Source organism: Cebus imitator, unplaced genomic scaffold (assembly GCF_001604975.1).
Source record: "Cebus imitator isolate Cc_AM_T3 unplaced genomic scaffold, Cebus_imitator-1.0 Scaffold36, whole genome shotgun sequence".
Lineage (NCBI taxonomy): Eukaryota > Metazoa > Chordata > Mammalia > Primates > Cebidae > Cebus > Cebus imitator.
Genome location: NW_016107351.1, coordinates 7714805 through 7725492, shown reverse-complemented (window position 1 = coordinate 7725492; position 10688 = coordinate 7714805). Strand labels below are relative to the sequence as shown.

Here is a 10688-nt window from a genome sequence, read left to right as displayed (position 1 = left end):
GCTCTAAATGAAGGGGTTAAATTGAATTTATTACATGTACTCCTTCAAATTCAAGATCCTGATAACAAAATAAACAGGTTTGCTACAATATTTCTTCATTTCATTTAGTCTATGGGAAAAAAATAATCCATTTTCTCTTCAATTCAACAAATTCATGTCCAGATAATGGCTTCTTGAAAATCACTGTAATCCTTCTCATCTACTAGATCTTCCCGTATACTACTTCATTTTATTAATTTTAACATCCTGCATGCTTTTTTAATACCTAAAGTCTAATCATATCAGTATTTGCAGTTTCTGTTCATCAAGGACAGATGAAAAATATTTTTAAAAACAATAAAAATACAAATTAGAAAAATACATTATAACAACTATGTATATAATGTTCACATTGCATTAAGTGTTATTAATGTTCACATTGCATTAAGTAATCTAGAGATTTTAAAGTATAAGGAACATGCAAATATTTTTCCATTTTATATAAGGTAGTTGAGTGTCTTGTGGTTGGTATTCCCAAAAGGTCCTGGAATCAGTCCCCCACAAACACCAAGAGACAACTGTATATATAGATCAATACATTATTCTTTGCTCAAACTTAATATCTTATCTTTAATTTTGTTTATAACTCAAATATTAATCAGGCCTAGCATGAGTCTAGCTCATCATTCAGCTGCTCTCAAGCCACATACCTCACATTTCTTTTATACCACATATTATCTTTTATTTTTTATCTTAGTACATGTTGCTTCTTCTTTCTGGAATGCCTTCTCGCAGTCTTTCCGGTGAAAATTCCCATATGTAATTTAAAGTTTGCCTGTTCTATAATATTTAACCAGACGGTTCATCTTCCAATGCTCTTTTCCACCAGTCTGGGTTTCATACTCTTCTTTGTGCTCTGTGGCACTGTTCTTGATTTCTGCCTTTTGCAGTTATCTCTGAAGTGGCGTTGCAGATAGCTTCATTTACCCAAGATCACATTCGCTTTAATGCAAAGGGCTTCCCCCCGCCGCCAAATTAACTTGTTGCAAACCATTAAATGATCTCATTTATTTTCTTCTGGTTTTGCTTTAACATCTCATATTTAAAATGCTAAAGTTGTATACTCTGTCTTTAACATTGTGGACAAAATGAATAGCACTGTTTATATAGCACATATTACAATGTCACATTTATTTTGCATGATTTGTATATTTTATTAAGCAGTAGGCATTATTGAACAAAGTACTTAGTACTGTCAGTCTAATTCTGGGCTTAAAGAACTAGATTGAAGTGTCTATGATTTATTGATATGTAGTGGGCAGCGAGAGCCTCCCTACAGGAAGGTTTAAAGAGTATGTTTAGATATTTGAATATAAACACAGAAAAATCTTCATCATTCATATTATTCTTTATTCATTTATATTCTTTTATTTCTCCAATATATATTTGTTCAATATCCAATAGCTTCTAGGCACTATGTTAGTTCATGGTTATATGCTGGTTACATTCTATAGTTATATCTAGCTGTTTGACACAGTCTCTAATCTTATTTCAATTTCAGATACAAAATGACAACAATGTCATATATCAGATAAGGAGAAAATAAACACTTCTGATCTAATATAATTATTTGTAGGTGTATGATAGACAAAGACAAATTTATGTCCAGCCTTGAATGATACTAGAAGAAAAATTTACATTAGATTTTTGCATAAGCTTCCATTTAGTCTCTATATGGATAGCAGATTAGAGTCTTTATTAGATAATGCAGATCCACCTTATAGCTGAGAAACACTTTTCAGTTTTGAGTAGTCTACTGGGTCAGAAAAATGTAGCCATTTTCTGTTTGGAAATGAAGGAAGAAAAATAAGCATGTTGAATACTTGTCATGATCCTGTCAGAGTGCTAGCCATTCTTATATGCTGTTCCATTTGATATAACAGACCTACTATTTATATTCTTACTCTCATTCTGTGGATATTGATTCAAATATTTAGGACAGAAAGGCATTCTCAAGGGCAAATATGTAATACATGTCAGAGTTATTAATAGGATTTTAATTCAGCTTAGTACTCTTCCTGTTACCTAGTTGATATATGATCAAAAGTACTGGTTTGAATGGGCCTTCATCTGACCAAAGATACAGAAAGTCAAATAATTCTTGCTAGAGAAGTGGCTGTAGGGTAGTGTGAACCAATGAAACCAGGAATTAGCACAAGAAAGTTTATTGGCTTTCAAGGAAACCATAATCTATAGTTAGAAAAAAATAAAATGTAAGGAATAGTCAGTATGACTATCTTAGGCTCCAGTAGATAGTACAACTGAAAAAGAATTACACTTTTGAACAGAATTAATAATATCACTTAATGGAGATGTCAGCAGAAAAAAAATGCAATAGACGAAGAAACTTGTCCATCTGATAGATTTTCATGACAAGTTGCCAAGGAGGATTATTTCAGGAAAATAATACCACACTAGATGAATTAGTGTCAATATTTAGCTCCTCATACTTTGAGAACTATTTTGTAGAAATTTAAGCTCTCAAACCTGTCTATGAGGGTCTTATTTTCTGCCTCAGAGCAGAGATAAACTAGCACAAGATCACCTTACATCATTTTCTATCCTCCTATAATGTTTCATGAGAATCTTAGGCTGAACATAATCTGGAAGTGACACAGATATTTTCCTTTTGAAACTCTAGATTTGGCTTTGTTTGTTTTCCTTATAAGAACTAAAAAGAAGTTAAGGCTGAAATTATTTTAAGATATTTTTATATGCAAATTAAAAGTATTTGTAGCTAACTTGTGTTTCAAATTTGTGTAAAAAACATCTTAAAATTTTTAATTCCAGTCTTAACTTATTTTTAGCTCCCATAAGGGAAAGAGATCAAATAGGACTACATCCCTCTGTCATCCTTCCTTGATTTATTCATTTGATAATATTTAAGTGCATATTTTGTGCCAAACTCTGAGCACGTACTAGGAATACAGAGGTACAATAAACAGACATGGTCCCTCCCTTCATGGAGTAGCAATGTAAGGGAAAAGTACTTCATAAAATTTAAAAAACACTTTAGGGATATGAGCCATCTCGGTATACAGTCCAGATCATCCTTTCCACATATCTGTCGGCACAAACATTTTAACGTAAGATGAATTAACTTGCTGTTGGTTATTCTGAGGGAAAACTGACATTAAAAGAAACATGATATCTTTTTTGTGTATCTCCTGATACTGCTATTGTGAAGAACTTATTGGAACTATAGAATCATTTGTTTCTTCTCTGTAATGAGCATCTCTCAGCTTTGCTTTCTTGGTATCCATCACTGCTATGGTCTGGTAACAAAACCTGGATTTTCTGTGAGGAATTACTCTTCTTTCACTGTATACAGTTTGTGTGTCTTCTCAGTTCAGGTGCCCTGTGTTGTTCTTGCCAAGAAGCAGGCAAGGGACTCAGGCCAGAACAATTTGAGCCATTATTTTTTTCTGGGTATTTTGAGCCAAAGAGAATAAAAACACAGATAAGGAAAAGTTGATTTGTCCCCTGACAGGACCCTGAAGAGTTAGGCCAGTATTTCTGCAGCCCATATTCTCTTTGTAGCTCTGTTATCTGACTTTTCCTCAGCTAAGTCCTGCCCTAAGTGTTAGGGTACAACGGTGAACAAAAGAAAAGTGATCTTTGCTCTGACATTCTTAAAACACAGTGGGGAGGATAGACATTTATCAGATAATCACAGAAATAAATTAGTTGCAAATTAAAATTAATAAAGGCCAGAAAAAGATTTAGATAGAGTATTAATGAGGTGTTTCTTTTAGTTAGCGTCATGGAAGGTGTAGGCACCTCCTTATCTCGCTTGCTTGGAGAGACTTTTTTTTTTTTTTTGAGACAGAGTTTTGCTCTTGTTACCCAGGCTGGAGTGCAATGGCGCGATCTCGGCTCACCGCAACCTCCGCCTCCTGGGTTCAGGCAATTCTCCTGCCTCAGCCTCCTGAGTAGCTGGGATTACAGGCACGCGCCACCATGCCCAGCTAATTTTTTTGTATTTTTAGTAGAGACGGGGTTTCACCATGTTGACCAGGATGGTCTCAATCTCTTGACCTCGTGATCCACCCACCTCGGCCTCCCAAAGTGCTGGGATTACAGGCGTGAGCCACCAAGCCCAGCCGAGAGACTTTTAAGATTCATTGAGAATTAGAGTTTAATTTGGTTTATACAGGTAGATACACATGAACTCACAGAGAAAACTCCAGGAAGGCAGAGAAAGCCAGCAGCTTGCATCAGTAATGTTTGTTTGTTCTACCTGAGGAATATGTAGTACAAACAAAAGGGTTTTTTTTTAATTCAGTAGAATACTAACATCATCAAAACTAAAATGATATGAATCAAAAAGGCGAAGCAATGTAACACTGTTAAGCCTGTATGAAATAAATATAAGGTACTCAACACTTAACATTATATACTTAACTTATAGGTAGCTAAGAGATAATTGAATATTATATGAAGGTAAACCATCTACCTTAATGATTGTGGTAGATATTGCCTCACAGTTGAAAGTTTTCTAGGTAAGTGTTATGTTTCTTTTGGAAGAAAGATAATCATGTTGTATTCCTCTTTAGAAATCATTCTCCGTGACTCAAAAAGCAAAATCAAAACAGCAACAGCAAAAAAGTCATTATCAAAAATAAATTTAAGTAAACAAAGGTGAAATTCAAGGTTGAATAGTTATTTATTTGCAGGATTAACTCTTCTCCCTATATAACATTCATGCAACTACAAACAACAAATGTTATAACTATAATTAATTCTGTAAAATTTTAAATTTCTTATTTGGGTAAAAATATTTATAGGTGAACCCGTTATCTAATTTATGGATTTAAAGTATTTCTTATTAATTACAAAATGTAATTCTGAGAAAATATTATAAATATTAGCAATACTCTTTATTCATCAACAGTAACCCAAATCTAAGGAAGAAATTGAAATAATGATTTGCAGTATAAAAACAAGAATTAGACTGGATGTGGTGGTTCACACCTGTAATCCCAGCACTTTGGGAGGCCAAGGTGGGTGGATCACAAGGTCAGAAGTTCGAGACCAGTCTGGCCAACATAGTGAAAGCCATCTCAATTAAAATAAAAATACAAAAAATTATCTGTGTGTGGTAGTGTGTGCCTGTAATCCCAGCTACTGGGGAGGCTGAGGCAGGAGAATTGTGTTAACCTGAAGGTGGACGTTTCAGTGAGCCGAGATAGCGCCGTTGCACACCAGCCCGGGTGACAGTGCCAGACTCTGTCTCAAAAACACAAAAACAAAAACAAAAAACCATAAGAGTTGGAATTTTGCGTGTTTCTTAGCTGTGCATCCTAGTGTTGCTACCCAGCTCAGAAGTGTTCACTGGTGGTGTTATGATTCATCCGCTAAGCTGTCCTGTCACACTTTCCCAGAAGATGGGCATCGTCAGGAATGGGGACATGCCCTGACCCTGGCTCAGAAATAAATTCAATTCCAAAAAATGACCACAACCTCTTCAGTAGAAGTTAAACAGAATCTAGTAATTATGAGTAGGAAGACCTGGTTTTCAATTACTGAAAGTAATCAATCTTTAAAGTACAGAATTAATTTAGTTCTCAGTAGAGAACTCAGGGAACCACCACAAAGAGCTAATTTTCTTGCCTAAAGTCTGAATGATGCCTTAAAACTTACTGGGCAACTAGAATTAACAAATAAACTAGACATGGTTTTCAAAGTGGGAAGCAGTTCTGTTTAGAAGGAAGCCATGAATTAAGAGACCATTTAAAACTATTTGAGACATGGATCATGCAGGATTTTGAAAGTGGCACTTTCCCCCGTCAGAAGTTGATTTAGAGAAATATAAACTTCTCCCAGAATACCCACAACGTGTTGTCTCCGATGTGAAGGAGGAGAAAAGTATTAAGTACAAATTTGAAGTGTATTAAAAGAATGATTATAATATAAAAGTGTTTTCTGATTTATTTCAAGTTGTTCTCCTTTTCTCTAAAATCTTATATATTGTTACATTAGAAAAAAAGATTTTTTTTTAATTTTATTTTTTTTACTTTAGGTGCATACTATATCTCGCATTTCTCCCCAAGTTATCCCTCTCCATCCTCCTCACCCTCCCCATCCCCTGCTGTCTCTCCCTTACCCCCACCAGTGTGTGATGCTCCTCTCTGTAAGTCCACGTGTTCTCATTGTTCAACACTTTTAGAGCTATGGATAATTATTTCTAAGCAGCATGTTTTTATTTCCCACTAATCTTAATTAGACTGTATCAATACCATTTATAAAATATTCTTGCTAAAACCGTCTAAGTGCCTCTCCAAGGCCAGACTAACTCCAGCACCTTCTACAGAGAGATGCCATTTCACACCCATCACATTTGATACTTTTGCAAGTCCTTGACATTGTCAGATTTCTAAATGTTGGCAGTATTTATTAAAAGTGAGGATGCACACACCCTTAAAAAAAGGAGTTAGATTACATCAGCTTGTTTTCTGACCCCAGCTATATGTAATTGAACCTATTTGTCATCATTACTTTTTCACCCCCTTTCGAAAAACAATATGTTTTAAAAGTTTTAAGAAAAATCTTGTTTATTAATTATAAAAATTTCTCAGATTATTTATCAAGACACTGATGAGTTCTACATGAAGCCTGCCAGCTACTGAAACATGAGATACCTCAGATGACTTCCTGATTTTAATTTTTCATTTAAAGATATACAAATAAGGATCTTTTTGCGGCTTAGATTTCCAGATCATTTTATCTTAATATTATAAGCATCCTTTTCTGGGTTTCTTTTTGGTTTTTAATAATGAACATCATTGAAATTAATAGATATGGCATTTTAGCCCCCAAGCTTTTCTGCATATTCAAATTTGATCTTACCCATTTAAACTCTAAACATACTTCAGGCATATCAAAATGGCTAGAGCAATTTATAAAAAAAATTTAACTTTTCTTATTAAAACTTATTACAATGTATTATACAATGATTTGAAATAATTATAGTACTCACTATTGTAACCTGTCTTCATCATTAAACACATAGTTTGAATATGTTCATATTTCATTAAATATCTTGATGAAACAGAAGTTTTAGAATAGGAAGAGCCTTTTGTTTTTAAGGATATATCACAATTTATTTATCCAATCCTACTTCATGGAGCATTTTATTTGTTTTCCATTTCCTTATTATGTAGATTTGCAAGAAATGTTTTAATAATTTTTTGCATCTCAGTCTTCAGCTATTTGTAAATAATTAGTAACTGGAATTAACGCTGTTGGCTTTGTTTGTATAATTTGGGATTTTAGAACAAATTTTATTGTTTACTTTCATTTTTTGCTATACATCTTTACTTTCAAACAGAATTGCTTTCATAAAATGTGTAACCATATTTTCAACAATTATTTAAACAATGCATTACCTGTCCTTTCAGACCACAGATTTTCATTCTTGAGTTTTGTGGTGATTTTTTTAAGTTTATTATTTTATTGAATGAAGTGGATGATATTCATCCTAAGCCCTCTTGGCATTACAAGGTAGTTGGGGAGAAGTCAGTTTGGCTGGTTTTGCCTCTAACCTCTCCATTATCTTCTCATGTTTAACAAAGCAGAAAGGAAAACTAGGAACAAGCAACAGTTTTCTTTAATGAAAAGAAAAAAAATATTTGCTCTTTGGGCTTACACAGTATATAATTTTAAGCTTATAAATAATTTTAATAGAATTTACTTGAGAATTTATCTTTTCTGAATTTTGTTATATGTGAAGGACTCTTTTAGATATATAGAATTTTCTCTTTAGCAGAAAAAATTAGCTTGCTACCAAACATACTTTTAATTTTTATTCTATTTGTTTATGCATTGTCCTCCATAATACGTACGAAAACTTTATTAGGGGCTGGGAACGGTGGCTCACACCTGTAATCCCAGCACTTTGGGAGGCCGAGGTGGGTGAATCACAAAGTCAGGAGTTTGAGACTAGCCAGGCCAACATGGTGAAACCCCATCTCTACCAAAAATACGAAAAATTAGCTTGGTGTAGTGTCAGGTGCCTGTAATCCCAGCTACTGAGGAGACTGAAGCGGGAGAATTGTTTGAATCCGGGAGGTGGAGGTAGCAGTGAGCTGAGATTGTGCCCCTGCACTCCAGCCCTAGTGACAGAGTGAGATTCCATCTCAAAAAAAAAAAAAAACAAAAACAAAACAAAAAACAACAACAACAACAAAAACTCTTACATTTTTGTCTTTGTCTTCATAACTATCATCTTTAACTTTTTTCATCTATTTGATATTTTCTCTAAATTCCTTGCTGATATTTATTCCCATACAAATTATCTGGCTTTCCATAGCTCATTTCTACCTTTATTAATACAAAAAGAGTTTTGCATTATGTCATTATAATTTGTGGTTCCTTGTAATATTTCTAACTTTACTTTTAAAAAAATCTCTTCTTATGTCATTATAATTTGTGATCCCTTATAATATTTCTAATTCCAGTTACCTTTCTTAAAATCTCATCTCAATAAAAAATTTATTATACTATCTTTTAATGCGTTCTTCATAGAATTAATTTTTTTCTCAATAACGATTATTTTCTGTTGCCCATGATATGAATGATGAAACGTCTATTTATCCTGATTATTCCCTCAAACACCATACCCCCAACTATGATATTAAAGTTTTCTCAAATTCAGACACTCCCTGTGCATGCATTTAGGATCCCCTTTTTACACCTTAAGCAGTTTTGGTGACTAAAGTAAACTGACATCGGCAGTCCAGGAATTTAGCATTTTGAGATAAGTAGGGCCTAAAACCAGCAGTTTTCTCACTTTTCTTTCTAACAGTAGCTTAATTGTTTTTCTGAAATCTATTTGTTCTTTGTATGTCATCCAATAGCATATTTGTGCTCTAGAAGAAAAAGGCAGTTAAGAGGTACAATATGAAAAAAAAAAAAACAACCCATCAAAAAGTGGGTGAAGGATATGAATAGAAGCTTCTCGAAAGAAGACATTTATGTGGCACACAAACATATGAAAAAAAGCTCATCATCACTGATCATTAGAGAAATGGAAATCAAAGCCACAGTGAGATACCATGTCAAACCAGTTAGACTGGTGATCATTAAAAAGTCTGGAAACAACAGATGCTGGCAAGGAGGCAGAGAAATAGGAATGCTTTTACACTGTTGGTGGGTGTGTAAATTGGTTCAACCATTGTGGAAAACAGTGTGACAATCTCTCAAAAATCTAGAGCCAGAAATACTATTTGACCAAACAATCCCTTTACTGGGTATCTACCCAAAGGATTATAAATCATTCTATTATAAGACACATGCACATGTATATTTATTGCAGCACTATTTACAAATAGCAAAGACTTGGAACCAACCCAAATGCCCATCAATGATAGGCTGGATAAAGAAAATGTGGCACATATACACCATGGAATACTATGCAGCCCTAAAAAAAGATGAGTTCATGTCCTTTGTAGGGACATGGATGAAGCTAGAAACCATCATTCTTGGCAAACTAACACAAGAATAGAAAACCAAACACCACATATTCTCACTCATAAGTGGGAGCTGAACAATGAGAACTGAGGGACAAAGGGAAGGGAACATCACACACCAGGGCCTGTCAGGGGGTCGAGGGGACGGAGAGCATTAGGAGAAATACCTAACACATGAGGAGCATAAAACCTAGATGATGGGTTGATAGGTGCACCAAACCACCATGGCACATGTGTACCTATGTAACAAACCTGCACATTCAGCACATGTATCCCAGAACCTAAAATAAAATTTAAAAATTCCCCTCCAAAAAAAAAAAAGAGGTACAATATAACAAGAATATTCAACAATATTCAGTTAATACATTTTAGATACTAGATACTGAGTCAGAGACTAGGAATGAAAGCCCTGAACACACCAGACACTGCACTACACCTTCATGGAGGTCACAGTTTAGTGGAATAAAGTAGATTTCAAATAAAGTAGATTTTAAACAAATGCAATGTATATAGGACACACACACATATATATATATATATATACACATATATGACATATATATATTTAGTTACAACTCTGATAAATGATATAAAGGAAAAGCATATAATAATTTCTATTTACACAGGAAAAAGAATTGGCCTGGTGTGGGAGATCAGAAAGCTTTGCTGAACGATTGCCTTTTAATGAATGTGCAGGAGTAACTAAGTGAAGGCAATTGAAAGTAGGATTTCAGAAAGAGGAAAATGTACATATGAAGGAACTGAAGTAGGCTTTTTGCAGGGTTAGTGAGGTCAGATTGCCCGGAGCATAATGAAAAGAACAGAGACGGGCAAGAAATAAGGCTTGAAAGGTATTCAGGGAACAGATCATGCAGGGACTAGATAGAAGGTTCATGAAAGGACTGCCTAGCCATGCCAAAAGTTAGGACCTCATCTGTGGGTGGGATTTGGGGATATATTTAGGCTTTGCAAATCAAGGAATTTATTCAAAAATACAATACATATATACCTCTCCATTCTAAAACTGTGACACTGTTAATCATACTGTCCTTTGAAGATTTTTTCACATGCATTAACTGATAATTCTTTATAATTTTCCAAAAAATGTCTGTAAGGCATAACCATTGTAATTTTACAGGTAAAAAAACTGCAGCAAAGTAAGTTGAAGTGACTATCCTA

The 10688-nt window shown here is 34.2% G+C and overlaps 1 pseudogene; it reads left to right on the top strand.

Annotated features, from left to right (window-relative positions):
- Positions 1-5384: 5384 nt before the first annotated feature.
- LOC108301588 lies at positions 5385-5936 on the top strand (annotated as a pseudogene).
- The last annotated feature ends 4752 nt before the right edge of the window (positions 5937-10688 follow it).